The following is a 19,428-nucleotide window of genomic DNA, read 5'->3' on the forward strand; positions in this document are numbered from 1 at the left end:
TGGATCAAAGACCTAGGAAGACATTTTGTTGCTTCCCTTTCTAATAGTAATAACACATATGGACAGTAAGATAAAGGGGAAAACCTGTTTAAAACTAATAACCTTGGAAGAAATTCCGACTGGATATACTGGGGATTGCCAGCAATAATTCATACTGCAGCTATTGGATCATCCCCTCAGCCTTTGTCTCCTTGTGAGATGTTAGCATAACTAATGTAGTGTCACTTCAGGTTGACTAATATGGTATCATTTCAGTCTGTGGGACAGTCAAATGCGTAGAAGGGCTTAGTGGGAAACAATTTTTTGTTCCATTTGAACAGTTACAAGACAACTACTGATATTATCTATGATTCTAAATACATAGTCACATAGGTATCTATGCATTATGTATATGTCTGTGTAACTATAGACCTATTTATCTTTTAAATATAGGCCCTTGTTTTGACACACATGGGATCATAGGAGTCTTAATTGCCCTATAACTTGATTTTCTTTGCCTATTTACTTAGCAGAAATTTCTTACTATTTATTTTTATGGTATTATTATGTAAAGAATAATAAGAATACCCAGAGTTCTATGTCCTTGAAAATGTCTGGAAGGAAAAAAAGGGCTAAGGTATGTGTTGGGATCCCATCCAACTATGCTCAGGTACTTTGCTGCCCTGGTAGTCTGTGGGCTCAGATATAAATACACAAAGTCTAGGTCGCATTATATTATATCAGTTGACCTTCCTCTGCCTCATTTTATGTTAATCAGAACACAGGGCTAGTGGTAATAGTCCTTTTCTTAGTCTATGAGAATTAATTGATGTTGTAAAGTAGTTGTTATAATTTCTGACATATAATGATTGTTCAATAAATGATAGCGTGAACATTATAGATTCCGAGTGGGAGTTTTACCTTTCTATTCAATTTCTGATCATTCAAATATGGAGGTCTTTTGTATGCATATAAATATATGGATATTTAAAAGCACCTGCCTTCATGGGCTGCTTTCTCAAAAATGATCTTTAAAATAAGATTGGGCCTGCCTTCAGCAGCTCTCTGCTCCCAGGCCCCCTGGAGGGGAGTTCTCGCCGCCTGGTCGGGCGGGCACTCCTGAGGCAGCAGAGCGGAGGAGACCTGCAACGCTGCCCACCCCTGCCCACATCCCTGGGCCCAGGAGCAGCAGGTCCACTGCGTCTGAGACACCGCACCTGAAGGGACCGGGGATAAACAGTTCTCTGCACCCAAATCCCGTGGGAGGAGAGCTAAACCTTCAGAGAGGCGGACACGCCTGGGAAACCAGAAGAGACTGCCGCTGCACACAGTACTGATCCCAGAGGAAAACAAAAAGCTATCTGGAACCCTGGTGCACGGACCTCCCGGAAAGGGGCGGCGCAGATCTTCCTGGTTGCTGAGGCCGCTGGAGAGCTCATAGGCAACACCCAGCGAGCAAACTTGAGCCTGGGGACCACAGGTAAGACAAATTTTTCTGCTACAAACGACTTGCCTGGTGAACTCAAGACACAGGCCCACAGGAACAGCTGAAGACCTGTAGAGGAAAAACTACTGCATGAAGAAGAACACTCTGTCCCCATAACTGGCTGAAAAAGAAAACAGGAAAACAGGTCTCTACAGCACTCCTGACACACAGGCTTATAGGACAGTCTAGCCACTGTCAGAAATAGCAGAACAAAGTAACACTAGAGATAATCTGATGGCGGAGGCAAGCGCAGGAACCCAGGCAACAGAAACCAAGACTACATGGCATCATGAGCCCAATTCTCCCACCAAAACAAACATGGAATGTCCAAACACACCAGAAAAGCAAGATCTAGTTTCAAAATCATATTTGATCATGATGCTGGAGGACTTCAAGAAAGACATGAAGAACTCCCTTAGAGAAACACAGGAAAACATAAATAAACAAGTAGAAGCCTACAGAGGAATGCAAAAAAATTCCTAAAAAATTCCAGGAAAACATAAATAAACAAGTAGAAGCCCATAGAGAGGAGTCACAAAAATCCCTGAAAGAATTCCAGGAAAACACAATCAAACAGTTGAAGGAATTAAAAATGGATATAGAAGCAATCAAGAAAGAACACATGGAAACAACCCTGGATATAGAAAACCAAAAAAAAAGAGACAAGGAGCTGTAGATACAAGCTTCACCAACAGAATACAAGAGATGGAAGAGAATCTCAGGACAGAAGATTCCATAGAAATCATTGACTCAACTGTCAAAGATAATGTAAAGCGGAAAAAGCTACTGGTCCAAAACATACAGGAAATCCAGGACTCAATGAGAAGATCAAACCTAAGGATAATAGGTATAGAAGAGAGTGAAGACTCCCAGCTCAAAGGACCAGTAAATATCTTCAACAAAATCATAGAAGAAAACTTCCTAACCTAAAAAAAAGAGATACCCATAAGGCATACAAGAAGCCTACAGAACTCCAAATATTTTGGACCAGAAAAGAAACACCTCCCGACACATAATAGTCAAAACACCAAATGCACAAAATAAAGAAAAAATATTGAAAGCAGTAAGGGAAAAAGGTCAAGTAACATATAAAGGCAGACCTATCAGAATCACACCAGACTTTTCACCAGAAACTATGAAGGCCAGAAGATCCTGGACTGATGTCATACAGACCCTAAGAGAACACAAATGCCAGCCCAGGTTACTGTATCCTGCAAAACTCTCAATCAACATAGATGGAGAAACCAAGATATTCCATGACAAAACCAAATTTACACAATATCTTTCTACAAATCCAGCACTACAAAGGATAATAAATGGTAAAGCCCAACATAAGGAGGCAAGCTATACCCTAGAAGAAGCAAGAAACTAATCGTCTTGGCAACAAAACAAAGAGAAAAAAAGCACACAAACATAACCTCACATCCAAATATGAATACAACCGGAAGCAATAATCACTATTCCTTAATATCTCTCAACATCAATGGCCTCAAATCCCCAATAAAAAGACATAGATTAACAAACTGGATACGCAACGAGGACCCTGCATTCTGCTGCCTACAGGAAACACACCTCAGAGACAAAGACAGACACAACCTCAGAGTGAAAGGCTGAAAAACAACTTTCCAAGCAAATGGTCAGAAGAAGCAAGCTGGAGTAGCCATTCTAATATCAGATAAAATCAATTTTCAACTAAAAGTCATCAAAAAAGATAAGGAAGGACACTTCATATTCATCAAAGGAAAAATCCACCAAGATGAACTCTCAATTCTAAATATCTATGCCCCAAAATACAAGGGCACCACATAATAAAAAGAAACCTTACTAAAGCTCAAAACACATTACACCTCACACAATAATAGTAGGAGATTTCAACACCCCACTCTCATCAATGGACAGATCATGGAAACAGAAATTAAACAGAGACGTAGAAAGACTAAGAGAAGTCATGAGCCAAATGGACTTAACAGATATTTATAGAACATTCTATCCTAAAGCAAAAGGATATACCTTCTTCTCAGCTCCTCATGCTACTTTCTCCAAAATTGACCATATACTTGGTCAAAAAAGCGGGCCTCAACAGGTACAGAAAAAGATAGAAATAATCCCATAAACGTGCTATCAGACCACCCACGGCCTAAAACTGGTCTTCAATAACAATAAGGGAAGAATGCCCACATATCCGTGTAAATTGAACAATGCTCTACTCAATGATAACCTGGTCAAGGAAGAAATAAAGAAAGAAATTAAAGAAATTTAGAATTTAATGAAAATGAAGGTACAACATACCCAAACTTATAGGACACAATGAAAGCTATGCTAAGAGGAAAACTCACAGCGCTGAGTGCCTGCAGAAAAGAAACAGGAAAGAGCATATGTCAGCAGCTTGACAGCACACCTAAAAGCTCTAGAACAAAAAGAAGCAAATACACCCAGGAGGAGTAGAAGGCAGGAAATAATCAAACTCACAGCCAAAATCAACCAAGTAGAAACAAAAAGGACCATAGAAAGAATCAACAGAACCAAAAGTTGGTTCTTTGAGAAAATCAACAAGATAGATAAACCCTTAGCCAGACTAACGAGAGGACACAGAGAGTGTGTCCAAATTAATAAAATCAGAAATGAAAAGGGAGACATAACTACAGATTCAGAGGAAATTCAAAAAATCATCATATCTTACTATAAAAGCCTATATTCAACAAAACTTGAAAATCTGCAGGAAATGGACAATTTCCTAGACAGATACCAGGTACCGAAGTTAAATCAGGAACAGATAAACCAGTTAAACAACCCCATAACTCCTAAGGAAATAGAAGAAGTCATTAAAGGTCTCCCAACCAAAAAGAGCCCAGGTCTAGACGGGTTTAGTGCAGAATTCTATCAGACCTTCATAGAAGACCTCGTACGAATATTATCCAAACTATTCCACAAAATTGAAACAGATGGAGCACTACCGAATTCCTTCTATGAAGCCACAATTACTCTTATACCTAAACCACACAAAGACCCAACAAAGAAAGAGAATTTCAGACCAATTTCCCTTATGAATATCGATGCAAAAATACTCAATAAAATTCTGGCAAACCGACTCCAAGAGCACATCAAAACAATCATCCACCATGATCAAGTAGGCTTCATCCCAGGCATGCAGGGATGGTTTAATATATCTGGAAAACCATCAACGTGATCCATTATATAAACAAACTGAAAGAACAAAACCACATGATCATTTCATTAGATGCTGAGAAAGCATTTGACAAAATTCAACACCCTTCATGATAAAAGTCCTGGAAAGAATAGGAATTCAAAGGCCCATACCTAAACATAGTAAAAGCCATATACAGCAAACCAGTTGCTAACATTAAACTAAATGGAGAGAAACTTGAAGCAATCCCACTAAAATCAGGGACTAGACAAGGCTGCCCACTCTCTCCCTACTTATTCAATATAGTTCTTGAAGTTCTAGCCAGAGCAATCAGACAACAAAAGGAGGTCAAGGGGATACAGATCGGAAAAGAAGAAGTCAAAATATCACTATTTGCAGATGATATGATAGTATATTTAAGTGATCCCAAAAGTTCCACCAGAGAAGTACTAAAGCTGATAAACAACTTCAGCAAAGTGGCTGGGTATAAAATTAACTCAAATAAATCAGTAGCCTTCCTCTACACAAAAGAGAAACAGGCCGAGAAAGAAATTAGGGAAATGACACCCTTCATAATAGATCCAAATAATATAAAGTACCTCGGTGTGACTTTAACCAAGCAAGTAAAAGATCTGTACAACAAGAACTTCAAGACACTGAAGAAAGAAATTGAAGAAGACCTCAGAAGATGGAAAGATTTCCCATGCTCATGGATTGGCAGGATTAATATAGTAAAAATGGCCATTCTGCCAAAAGCGATCTACAGATTCAATGCAATCCCCATCAAAATACCAATCCAATTCTTCAAAGAGTTAGACAGAACAATTTGCAAATTCATCTGGAATAACAAAAAACCCAGGATAGCTAAAACTATCCTCAACAATAAAAAAGGACATCAGGGGAATCACTATCCCAGAACTCAAGCAGTATTACAGAGCAATAGTGATAAAAACTGCATGGTATTGGTACAGAGACAGACAGATAGACCAATGGAACAGAATTGAAGATCCAGAAATGAACCCACACACCTATGGGCACTTGATTTTTTTTGACAAAGGAGCCAAAACCATCCAATGGAAAAAGATAGCATTTTCAGCAAATGGTGCTGGTTCAACTGGAGGTCAACATGTAGAAGAATGCAGATCGATCCATGCTTATCACCCTGTACAAAGCTTAAGTCCAAGTGGATCAAGGACCTCCACATCAAACCAGATACACTCAAACTAATAGAAGAAAAACTAGGGAAGCATTTGGAACACATGGGCACTGGAAAAAATTTCCTGAACAAAACACCCATGGCTTATGCTCTAAGATCAAGAATCGACAAATGGGATCTCATAAAACTGCAAAGATTCTGTAAGGCAAAGGACACTGTGGTTAGGACAAAACGGCAACCAACAGATTGGGAAAAGATCTTTACCAATCCTACAACAGATAGAGGGCTTATATCCAAAATATACAAAGAACTCAAGAAGTTAGACAGCAGGAGACAAATAACCCTATTCAAAATGGGGTTCAGAGCTAAACAAAGAATTCACAGCTGAGGAATGCGAATGGCGAGAAACACCTAAAGAAATGTTCAACATCGTTAGTCATAAGGGAAATGCAAATCAAAACAACCCTGAGATTTCACCTCACACCAGTGAGAATGGCTAAGATCAAAAACTCAGGTGACAGCAAATGCTGGCGAGGATGTGGAGAAAGGGGAACACTCCTCCATTGTTGGTGGGATTGCAGACTGGTACAACCATTCTGGAAATCAGTCTGGAGGTTCCTCAGGAAATTGGACATTGAACTGCCTGAGGATCCAGCTATACCTCTCCTGGGCATATACCCAAAAGATGCCCCAACATATAAAAAAGACACATGCTCCACTATGTTCATGCAGCCTTATTTATAATAGCCAGAAGCTGGAAAGAACCCAGATGCCCTTCAACAGAGGAATGGATACAGAAAATGGGTACATCTACACAATGGAATATTACTCAGCTATCAAAAACAATGACTTTATGAAAATTAGAGGCAAATGGTTGGAACTGGAAAATATCATCCTGGTGAGCTAACCCAATCACAGAAAGACATACATGGTATGTACTCATTGATAAGTGGCTATTAGCCCAAATGCTTGAATTACCCTAGATGCCTAGAACAAATGAAACTCAAGACGGATGATCAAAATGTGAATGCAGATCGCTCATGAGAGACACAGCCAGAATACAGCAAATACAGAGGCGTATGCCAGCAGGAAACCACTGAACTGAGAACAGGACCCCTGTTGAAGGAATCAGAGAAAGAACTGGAAGAGCTTGAAGGAGCTCGAGACCCCATATGTACAGCAATGACAACCAACCAGAGCTTCCAGGGACTAAGCCACTACCCAAAGACTATACATGGACTGACCCTGGACTCTGACCTCGTAGGTAGCAATGAATATCCTAGTAAGAGCACCAGTGTAAGGGGAAGCCCTGGGTTCTGCTAAAACTGAACCCCCAGTGAACTAGACTGTTGGGGGGAGGGCGGCAATGGGGGGAGGATGGGGAGGGGAACACCCATAAAGAAGGGGAGGGGGGAGGGGGATGTTTGCCCAGAAACCGGGAAAGGGAATAACACTCGAAATGTATATAAGAAATACTCAAGTTAATAATAATAAAAATAAATAAAAAAAAAAATAAGATTGGGTTCATCCTAACATGCCAATCAAATTTGAAAAAGCTCATTTTCATGCAAATAAGTTATTATCCTGCTCTTGAGTGGTTTGTAAGTTGTGAATAATATTTGATTTTACCTATTCAGAAAGATGGGGTGAAGTTGGAAACCTAGAGCTGGGATACAGCTCAGTGGTAGAGCACTTGCCTAGTATGCACTATGACTTGGGTTCCTGGTCTTGTACAGGGTGTGATGGCTACTGAAAAAAAAAAAAGCATAAAACATTAGGAGGAAAATTATAGATGATTAGAGTCGTGAACTTGGTTAATGATTAAGTGATGGCTGTGGTTATTTCTGTCATTATGAAGTATACATTATGGCTCTTAACTACCCAGCATATCTCAAACTCCATGAAATAAGTATCATTTATGTTTTCAATATCTAAGAATGCACATTGAGAAAATTATAGAACAAATGTTACATTATTGTTGGGTTAGATATGTTCTTTATTAGGATGTACTTAGATTACCTCCGAGTAGAGAGAAGGTTTAGCCTACAAAGCTGCTGGAGATCTGAGTTCTTTCTCTAGGACCTGCATAGTGAATAGAATCAACTCCACAAAGTTGTCCTTTAACCTCCACATCTTTACCATAGGATACACACTCACACATATGTACCTGCTCACCCCTAAAAAGTAAGTAAAAGATAACAATAAAAAAAAAAACTTTGGAATCTCTAAAAAGAAGTTTAAGCAAATAAACTGATCAGGCCTAAAGACAACCCCATGTTATTAATGGCATACTGAGGTTTTTTTTCAAATAGTTAAGAATTTTAAATGTTCTCTCCACAAAGAAATGAGAAGCTCTAGAAGCCATGATTTAGATATTTCTTGAGTATATATACATTGAAATACATTGTGCTTTCCAGATAAATATGATTGCTAATTAAAAAACCAGTACCTCGGTAAAGACTACCATGAAAAATAAAAAGAAGGTCTTAAAACACAGAAAACTAATAGCTGAGCATGTACACACAACAGCAAAAGCTGAACCATGAGGACATTTGTCTGTGTACTTATAGATACTGGGATGTGGAGAGGTTTGGGGGCCAACTTCTAGGAATTTGGCAAGAATTTGACTTTGGGTTAGGACAAGGAAGTAGGCTCAAGATAAACACAGCTGAGGATGTCTTGTTTGAAACTTATTGAGTCTTGTTAAGACCTTGAATACAGTAATCATGGGATCTTTGTTTATGCTTTGTTTGTTCCCTAACTACTCTGTTTATGCCTTACGACTGACCATATTCTTTGTATGTACCTAGAATGATATAAAAGTAAACTTTAAAAGCTTCAGCATCAGCACTGGTTAGAATCATGTTACAATATTGTCTAATTGCCTTTTCCTTTTCAATCCTCACTCCCTCCCAGGAGACCCTGTTGAATTACTAAGAGGGCTTGGTCACAGGGTGGAAATAAATGTTTGGACAAGAGGGAATTTTATTTTATTTTGTTATGTTTTATTATTTCCTTTTGTCGTGACAAAGCCTCACAATATACCGGAAGGTCCCCTGGAAGTCTCAACAATCCTTCTGCCTCGGGTGCTGGAAATAACAGGTATCAACCATAATGTTCAACTGAAGGAATCATTTTAAAAACATAACAGTCAAGAAAGTGCCAAAAAGTTATTTTATTTTTAAAGTCCAACTAGTAATTATGATTAACAATGGGCTTATTGTTACTACCAATGGGGGAGTAAGAAGAGAGGCCAGAGTCCTCATTACAAGAATGACTTCAAAATCAGCTGTTTTGTTAGTTGATTCTGTCATATCAATACCAACTCAGTGTAATAATTCCTAAGTCCCCATCTGGTGTATGTTCTGGACATAGTTAATTATTCTGTGTACCACATATGGTATGCAGATAGTTAAGCGGTTTCACACTTTGTATGAAAAATTGACAAAGGTTAAGTAGGTATTGAGTGTTCATATTTAGGTGAAGAGACATTAATTTTAACCTTAGAGGAAAAATGGATCTGACAGAGAGAGTTGACACAGTTCATGAAATATGCCTGGAACTTCCTTGGAGTGGAACGGTTTGAACAGTAAGAAAAATATGTCTTGTTACTTCCCCACTAAGACAAGTACCACTTCCATTGCTCACCTCATGCAAGTACGTTGGACTTCATGTGAGCCCAATGGGAAAAGACGGAAGAGAGTTACATAAAACACAGCAGACTTTATATGATTATCTATATACATTTCCTTTAATCAGAATGCTTAAATTTTTATTGCTGAACCTCTTAAAGGCATTAGTTTAAAGTTTTATAATCTCTTGGGATAAGATTGGCCATGGAATTATAACACAGTCATTCCAAAATCTCCAAATAATCTCCAAATATCCAATTCTAAGTGTTTTAGAGTTTGTTTTTTTTTCTTACATAATATTTGTATTGATTCTTTGGGAATTTTACATCATGCAAACCCTTCACATTCATTAGCCAGTCCTTCCTTCCATGTCTGCTTCCACCACTCTCATGACCACCTCTGCACCCTCCCCCCAATTATAATTTTTTTTAAAAAAAAATGAAAAGAAAAACAAGTACAATTTGTGTTATCTCTATACTCACTGGAGCATAGTCAGACTCTCCATGGCCTGCTCCTTAAACAGAACTCAGTAGTTCCCTCATCAGAAGCCATCAATTGTGGACAGCTAACTTCAGTATCCTTTTCATACTTTTTAAGAATTCTCTTGGGGCTGTAGAGTTGGCTCAGTGGTTAAAAGAACTGACTGCTCTTCCAGAGGTCCTGAGTTCAAATCCCAGCAGCCACATTGGGGTTCATAGCCATCTGCAATGAGATCTGATGCCCTCTTTTAGTGTGTCTGAAGACAGCTACAGTGTACTTATATATAATAAATAAATGAATGAATAAATCTTTAAAACAGAAAGAATCTCTTCAGTGGCTTCCTATTAGGCTGCTACTTTTTGGAGGTGGAAGTGGTGGATAGGAGATGTCACAGAAGCCTTCCATGTCCCTTTCTCTCAACTGTGGGTCTACAATCATTGATATCACTGCAAAAGCAGCTCTCTCGCCCTTTACCCTCAGTAGGAACTTGGATCATAGTCTTCCATATGGCAACAGCACAGAGGACGAACAGGGCCCCTGGGTACAGTAGGATCATGAACCTAGACCAGGCTTCAGAGGCAGCCCTGGCCTCAAGTGGCAGAGCAGCAATAGCAAGGCCCATAGACATTAACATGGCTTCATGCTGAAGTACAGACCATCTGCATGGCCTTTGTGGTAACACAGGTCAAGGACATCAGCACAGATCCTGGCAAAGTCCATCAAAAGACATGCCAAGGTAAGAACACACAAATATGATGATGACGATGATGATGACACATAAAATATAATGAAGACAGAAGATAGTCACAAATATAATGATGGTTACATAGGAATACTGCCAGGTAAGCTTTTATACATTGGAGTTCATACAGAAATAAAAACACTGATATTACCAACAAGACCTAGTCTCAATATTTCTGTGTGAATAAAACCTAATTGTAGGACAACAAAGCAAAGATGTAAAAAAAAATAAAAAATAAAAAATAAAAAAATAACCTGTATGAGTTTCCCAGGATTGCCTTAACTAAAGTGCAAATTAGACATGTTACAATCAGCAAATTATTGATAAGTGGATAAACTGAAGTTCTTCTGCTGTGGAGGATTAATGACTTATACCCAGAGACAGTTATTCTGCATTCTGGTTTATCTGTCATCACCAGCTTTAGTAGACTTAATCAGTGTTGTATACCCATATAACATTAACTCTAATGAATAAAGCTAATATCCATGGAAATTTTTTCATAGTTTTCACTGCTCTTATTGTATTCTCAAATACTGAGGAGGTAGCTTTATAGGTGATTAATTGATCAAGTATTAGGAGCCCAACTACTAAGTAGTTACCAGCTAAGGGTGGGACTTTATGCCCACCTCAACTCATCCTGCTGGAATAGGGAGTTAGTGTAGCCTCTGGTACATTGATCAATGGATGACACACAAGAATATTTGTAGAGTACAAAATAGATTTCATGAGTTTTGTTTTTTGTGTTGTTTGTTTATTTGTTTGTTTGTTTTAAAGAAACACAAAGTTAGGTGGGTAGGGAGGTGGGGTGGATCTTGGAGAAGTTTGGAGACCAAAATATACTGTATGAAATTCTCAAAGAACTAACAAAATCATTTTTGTCTGGTTTTTGAGACAGGATCCCTTTATATATAGCCCCAACAGTCTTGGAAGTTGTTATACAGACCAGGCTGGCCTCAAATGCAGAGATCTTACAGGCTCTGCCTCCTGAATGCTGGGGCTAAAGGAGTGTACCACCTGACCTAATGACAATAATTTTCAAACCACAGTTTAAAATTCTCAAAGAATTTTAAATGTGTGTATGTGTGTGTGTGTGTGTGTGTGTGTGTGTGTGTGTGTGTGTGTGTGTGTGTGTGTGTTTCTTTTCTTTTCTTTTTTTTTGTTTTTCAGAGCTGGGGACCGAACCCAGGGCCTTGCGCTTGCTAGACAAGCGCTCTACCGCTGAGCTAAATCCCCAACCCGTGTGTGTGTGTTTTAAAGGTAATATACTTTTTGAATCAATGATTACTACTACATATTGCTTCTTCCAGCAGCAGATAGGAGATGACACAGAGACCCATAGACAGACACTGTGTAGACAGAGTCTAAATTGGGTCTTTGTCAGGTCCCTCCCCTCAGAACTCAGGGATCCTTGTACAACAGGGAGAGGAAAAATTGTAGGATTAAGAGGGGATAGAGGACACCTGGAGAACATGGCCCACTAAATCAATTAAGTAGGGATCACATGGGTTCACAGGGACTGATGTGGCAATCACTGGCCTGATGGATCCACACCAGGTCATCTGCATATATGTTATAGCTTTTACTTTTTAGGGAGTTTTTAGGGCTTTTTTTGGGGGGGGGCGGTACTCATACATATAGGAGTAGATGGGTCTCTGACTCTTTTGTCTGTTCTTGGAACTCTTTCCCTCCTGTTGGGCTACCTTGTCAGCCCCTTTACAAGAGATTCTACCTTGCCACATTGTCTCCTGTTTTGTCATGTTTGGTTATTGTCTCTTGGAAATTAGGTCTTTTCTGAAAAGAAACAGAAAGGAAGTGGATCTGGGGAAGGAGGAAGATAGGAAAACTAGTATGAGTGGAGAGATGGGGAACTATGGTCTGTGCTTGGGGTGTTTTCGATGAGAGAAAAATCTATTTTCAACTTAGAAAGAGAAAGAAGAAACAGCAATAACAACAACAAAAATAAGTGTTCCATAACTATGCAGCAGAGACCTCCCTGACAAGTAGGACCATACCAGAGACTCCTGATGAACAGATAATGTGCTTATGTGTACAGAAAGAACTGGAAACAGCCTGGGGGAACTTTAAAGAACATGTTCAGACAAGTCAACTCAACCTCTAGTCAGCTGCTTTTCTTTCTCAGTTTTATTGAAATGGATACTGATGTAATTATTAGAAGATTCTAAAATGTCTCCTGTCCATTTTATTGCCAAAGTCTTTTTGTTCAGGAAACAATATTTGCTCAATTCTGAAATATCACCAAATTAAAATGTCTACTTCCCACTGTCATTGACTTGCAATAAAATGGCAATTCAATGATGAGAAAAGGTGCTATACTCTTTGTATCAACAACTATTAATAGAATTGCTGCTTTGCTACAGCTAAAAGGTTCAGGTAAAAGAATTAAGGAGAAAGAGAAGCAGTGATGTGTTGATATTTAGTGACTAAGGAAGCCCTATCTTTCAACTCCCATACTCTAACCCAATACTACAGCCTTAAAAAAGACTGTGGAGGAAGAGACACAAATACACAAATGTGAATACGAAGATGTGAAAACACAAGAGGAAAGGGAGAGACACCTGTCGTCACCTGTAAAAATGTGGAACACATCTTCCTGCATACATTGAAGAAGGAAGAATGCCTACTAATGGGTTGATTTTAGACTTATACTCCAGATTCTAAAGACTATAAACATCTTTTATTTAAGCCATACAACTTGAGGCATGTTATTTATATAGGGACTTGTACTTACATTTTTGCTTTGTTTTCCTACAGCTAGTCACACAGAAATTTGGAGACTTAGAAGGCATGCATTCACAAGAGAAACTACTACACTTTCTACCTTATTAAATGTATGGTCATCAGATGTTCTTTACTCCTTGTGAGAGAAAAAATTACTATGCTAAAGTCATGGTAGTAAACAAGGAAAAATAGTGGTTTTGCAACATAAAAGCCAGGTTACAAAAAGCAGAATACCTTTGGAGTGAATGGATGCATCACCCACAGATAAGGAGGCATAAACACAGTAAGTGTAGATTTGTTCTTATTGAAAAGAACCACTGGAAAATTTTCCTGAGAACAAGGATAGAAAATATGCCATGATGGCATCATTACCGAACTCTACGTGCTAAGCAAGAGAGATGTAAACAAGCCTTAAAGTCACTGTCTGTACTCTGTTGTGTGCCTTTCTTTGGAAAGAAGGCCATGTATGTATTTTCCAGAATAAATAATTACATCTGCTTTCTGCCTCAGCAGTCTTTCTACATGGGAACCATCCTTCTGATGCTCTGTGAGACTATGCAAGTTGTCAATCACACAGCTTCAGAGCCAAAGTAAACCAAGAATTAATTGAGGTCTCCCAGGAATTTAAGCCATAAGACTAGATACTGCTCCTTTGCTACAGCTACAAGGCTCATGTCAAGAACAAAGGAGAAAGAAAATCATTTGTGATGTGGTGATATTTAGTGACTATTGAAGTCCTATCTCTCTCAGCTCCTGTGAATATTTACTGAGTTGAAAAAAAAGGGTTTTTAGGAAATGATCAAATTATCATCATATGAATATCAAATGGCTACATTAGTCCTAGATTTTAATAAGGTAAAAGGATAATAGTTTCTCTTGATTGCATGCCTTATAAGTCTCAATATTTCTGTGTGAATAAAACCTAGTTGTAGGACAACAAAGCAAAGATGTAAAAAAAATAAAAAATAAAAAATAAAAAAATAACCTGTATGAGTTTCCCAGGATTGCCTTAACTAAAGTGCGTCAAGTTATATGATTTGATATGACTAGAAGCCATGAGACTTCTATTCATCACATAGGGCTAGAAGAAAAGTAAACTTAGTCAATTTAAGGCACTCTCTGAAGTACCACTCTCTATGAGTTCCACCATATAGATTACCTAAATGCTAATAGCTTTGCTTCCCCTATCCATGGCTGATCATACCCCATTCATACCCCAAAGGCCTTTGGATCAGTCAATATAATTTTTCCAACCTTCTTTAATCTCTTCTTTGTTATGGTTTAGCCCTTAAGTATACCAGAGAAACTCAAATGTTGAAAGTTTGGTCTCCAAAGCAGCAATGTTCAGGGTGGAGTCTTTGGTAAATGGTTTGGTGAGAGAATGTTCTGGTCTCATCAGTGAATTAACCAAAAGGTGGATTGGGAAGGAGGGGGCAAGGTATGAAACAAGCATTCCCTTTTGCTTTCTAACCTCAGTGAGGTAAGGGGAACAGTGCTTCTGTAGGAAAGCGATAGCATTCTTTCATGACTGTGGGCACAGAAATCCAGCCAGGTGACCAGACACTAAAAAGCCTGAAATCACGAGCCCAACTAAACCTTTCCTTGTCTTGGTTAACTTTCTTGGATATATTTTACACAGTAATATCAATTTGACAAGAAACTTGACATCAGGATTGGGCTATTGTTGTGATTCTAAATGATGCAGTTTATAACAGTTTGAAGTAGTTTGGGGAAACAGGCTAGAAAAGGTGTACAATGCAATAAGTGAAGCTTAATGGGTGATTCTGGAAGACAGAATATTGGAGTATTGATCAGCAAAGACAGTACTGGGGAACTTTCAAATGAAAGTAAAGACTGCTTTGGGAACTGGACTAAAGGCCATTTATGCTACATTCAGACAAAGAACTTGTCTACATTTTCTCTATATTTTATAGCTATTACGTGAGGGGAGACTTAAAAAATGACATACCAAGTAGTGCTTTGGAAGAAATTCCAAGGCATTACAGCATCCAGATGTGGCTTCAGTATCGCTGTTTGATCTTAGGTAAATTTACAGGAAGAATCAGGAAGAAAAGTCAAAGCAGAAAGACTTGAGAAATTTGCTGTTTGGACAGCAAAGTCTGTAAGGTTAGTCATGGGGACACTGATGATGGTAAGCCACAAAGACTCACAAATATGGGCTAGTGAATTCTTATGCATTCTGCATTGTGAGTTGGGCTTGGGTCTTTGAGGCCCAGGGAGGCAGTTATATCTCAGATGTCAAATGTCCTAAAAAAGCTCATGCATTGAGTACTTAGGCCCTAAGGAGGAAGTCATCTGACATGGACCCTTGGAAAGTCATTGAGCATGAAATATTTGCCCAATCTTCAAAGTCACAGCTTCATTGGGAAGAGGGGCTGCCTCATAAAAGTGAACTTTCTTTTTCCTTTTTCATTTCTTGATGTCCTATCTATAGCCACATTGTTCTGCCTTAATACATGCCTCCCTAAGTGCCTGTGAATGGTAAACTAGAAAACATGGCTCAAAATAAACCCTTCATTTTTTTTAGTTGATTTTCTCATGAATAGTATCATAATGACTAAGCCTGGTTTGGTAGTTTGAGTAGGCTTAGCGGTCATGGAACGTGTTCTGTAGATTGACATTGAACTCAGATATCTTCAAGGCTCTGTCTCCTGAGTCTTGGGATTACATGTACCACCATGCCTGGACCTAAGCTTTTTGTGGTCAGTATTCCTCAAGATCTGGATTGTAAGACTGTGTACTCCATTTCTGGATTATGATCATTCAGATTAAAAGTTCGTATGAAAATAATAATTAAGTAATAATAATGCCTAACATGATATAACTATTCCTTGTTCAATTGCAAACTCATAAACAATAAGCTTAACTGAATGAGATCTTGCCTCAAGGTCACCACTCCCTTATTTCCATTTAATATCCTTCACACAGAATTCAGCTTCATTGCACTTTCTGGTGTCCTTTTATCACTTGAACCATACATTTTCTACTTTTTCTTTCTAAGCTCTCTCTGCTTGATCAAAATGGTCTTCATGAGAGTAAACCAGAAGACAAGGTCTATGCTGGGTATTTCTGAGACTTCCTTTGTCAATGCAATTAATCTAAGTTTCTTCATGTTAGTCTCAGGCAGACTTTTCAGAAAAGGTTAAAAATGAGCAACATTCTTCAAAACTTCAAAATTGAATGCCAGAGTTCAAATCACCCTCAGCACCAACATCTTTCATCTTTCTACACTTAAAGCGTTCCAAAGCCAAAGTCTGAAAATTCACATTCTTCCAAACAAAAACATGGTCAAGTCTATCACAGCAGTACCCCAGTCCCTGGTACCAACCTCTGTCTTAGTTAGGGTTTCCATTGTTATGAAGAGACATGATGACCAAGGCACCTCTAATAATGGACACCATTTAATTGGGGCTGGCTTAAAGGTTGAATATGTTTGGCCAATGGAGTAGTACTATTAGGAGGTGAGTTCTTGTTGGAGTAGGTGTGACCTTGTTGGAGGAAGTGTGTCATTGTGGTGGTGGGCTTTGAGACCCTCTCGCTAGCTGCCTAGAAAATAGTAGTCTCCTGTTTGCCTTCAGAACAAGATATAGAACTCTCAGCTACTTTTCTAGCACCATGCCTGCCTAGATGCTGCTTTGTTTCCCATCTTGAGGATAATGGATTGAACCTCTGAACCTGAAAGCCATCCTCAATTAAATGCTATCCTTTCTAAGAATTGCCTTGGTCATGGTACCTCTTCACACCAATGGATAAGATACCTGGCTAAGATATTCCTTTCTTTCCTTAGTGTGCAAAAATTCATTATTGTTATTCTTAGATAAATCTTAGATAAAGAATATATTCTTTAAATATACTGGCTTATATTAAATTTCACATATATGTAAAGTGCATTTATTATCTGAAATATACCATTCTCTTCCTGGGTCTCAAACTCTTCCTGGCCCTCAAAGGTTATATCCATCTTACAATGTATTTAATATTTAATATTTAATGTATATTTAATTTATAAATAGACTTCTCATATTATTTTAAAAGCTGACATATTTAAATAGTTAACTCAAGATATAAAGAAGAGATGAAAATTAGTGACCAGAAAATATCCATGTAAACAACATCCATGCACTTGCTGGCATAGAGTTTATGGCAGAAGAATATACCATGGGCCTTATTATTGTCACTGCTATATAAGAAACTAACTCTTGTAGCACAAGCCCTAGATGTAAACCAATCGTTTCAAAATAACCCCATTAGTGTAGCAGTATAGATTTTAAAGTTAAAAAAAAGGAAAGAAAGAAAAAAGAGGTTAAAGAAACTTAAAGAAAGACAAGGATAAACTCACAGCAAAGGGAAAAGTTAGGAAAGAACAGAGCAGAGTATAAAATCATATAGAAAAAAAGGGTCACTAAAGCACAGAGAAGCCTGCTCCACCCAAAAGGGAAGTCTGGATAAGGCCAAATGAGGCTACCCAAAATAGATATCCTCCCCTTCCCATTTCCCCTTTCACCAGAAGCTCTCAGAAGTGATTAGCAATAAATACAAGTTTGTTGTGTGTATGTTTCTTACTTTTCTCGTTTTTGTAGTTTTTTATTTATGCAAATACATTTGGAAAGCTTGTTGATAACTGACTTTATTGTTAAATGAAGCACATGAAGGTCAGGCATGGCAGCACATGCAAGTGATCTCATCACTTAGTAGGTCAAGGCAGAAGGTAGCCTAAATGCAAGTCAGAACTACAGATCAGGACTTTGGTTTTTGTTGGTGCTGTTGTTAGTTTTTGTTCATGCATTCTCTCAAAAAATGTTCTGGAAAGATTTTCCTTAATATAGTATATTTCTAGGGCCATATAATTGATTATACATGAGGTGTTTAAATTTCTAGTTGTATCTCAAATTTCAATTCTTCTGGAGCTTGGAGTTTGGGAATGTAGCTCACAGGCCTAGCATACACCAACTCCCTGATTCAATTCTCAGTACCACAATAAAACCCCATGACAAATAAGATCCCAAACACAAAGTCAAAATTTTAGGGAAGAGGAACAACACATAGGTGTTTGTTTCTTCATCAATAAACCACAGATGATTTTCAATCCAGGTAACAAGAAAGGATATGGCCATCGGACATATTCTATATCCTTGTAGAATGAACTTGTCTAGTCTCTGAATGGCCGGCCAGCCACTGTTCTCTCTTGCTCTTTTCTCAAAACACCAGCTTGCTTTGTTTTTTGTTGTTGTTTTGTTTTGTTTTTTGTTTGCTTTGCTTTGCTTTGCTTTGCTTTGCTTTGCTTTGCTTTACGACAGGGTTTCTGTGTGACTGGGCTGTTCTGAACTGTGTTCAGGCTGGCCTTGAACTCAGAGGTTTGCTTACCTCTGCAAGCTAGCAAGTGCTGGGTTCAAAGGCATGAGCTGGACACAGCCCTGCTGCTGTCTGAAAACATTTGATTGTCCTAATGAAGAGATAGATCATGTGCAAGCATACTGTCATGTGGGGCTTTGTTATAGGGACTTGACTGTTGATGTTTTGTAACTGTAACTTCTTTATCTTCAACATAAAACAAACAAGTTACAATCTGGTCTTTAAGTTAGTAATAATTTTACAAACACCCGCCTCTCTTATTAAAAATTTGAAATTCTACCAAACGCCTATTTAATTACCATCCTTGAAAAGTTTCTTTGGTGTTCTTAGTAGCCTAAATGTTACTTGTTACACAGTTACTGCTCCCATGCCCCTTTCTGGGAATACAACAGAGTAGAAGAAAGCACTGTTAATTACGAACATTTTTAAACTTTTAGTTGACAGTTAAAACGTACCAAACCTTTATTATTCTCTGTATATTCCTAAGAGAAAACTCGATATGCTCCCTGAAATCTAGAAATGGAAGAGAAAAAGAAATCAAGAAACACACACACACACACACACACACACACACACACACACACACACGTGCAAAGAACTCATGCCACCACCTTAGATCAGTAGCAGTCAAAATCCTTAGTACAAAACGATCCTCGGTACAAGAAAATATCCAACAGCAACTTCTTACGCCAAGGT

This window comes from Rattus rattus, chromosome 1 (assembly GCF_011064425.1).
Source record: "Rattus rattus isolate New Zealand chromosome 1, Rrattus_CSIRO_v1, whole genome shotgun sequence".
NCBI classification, from domain to species: domain Eukaryota; kingdom Metazoa; phylum Chordata; class Mammalia; order Rodentia; family Muridae; genus Rattus; species Rattus rattus.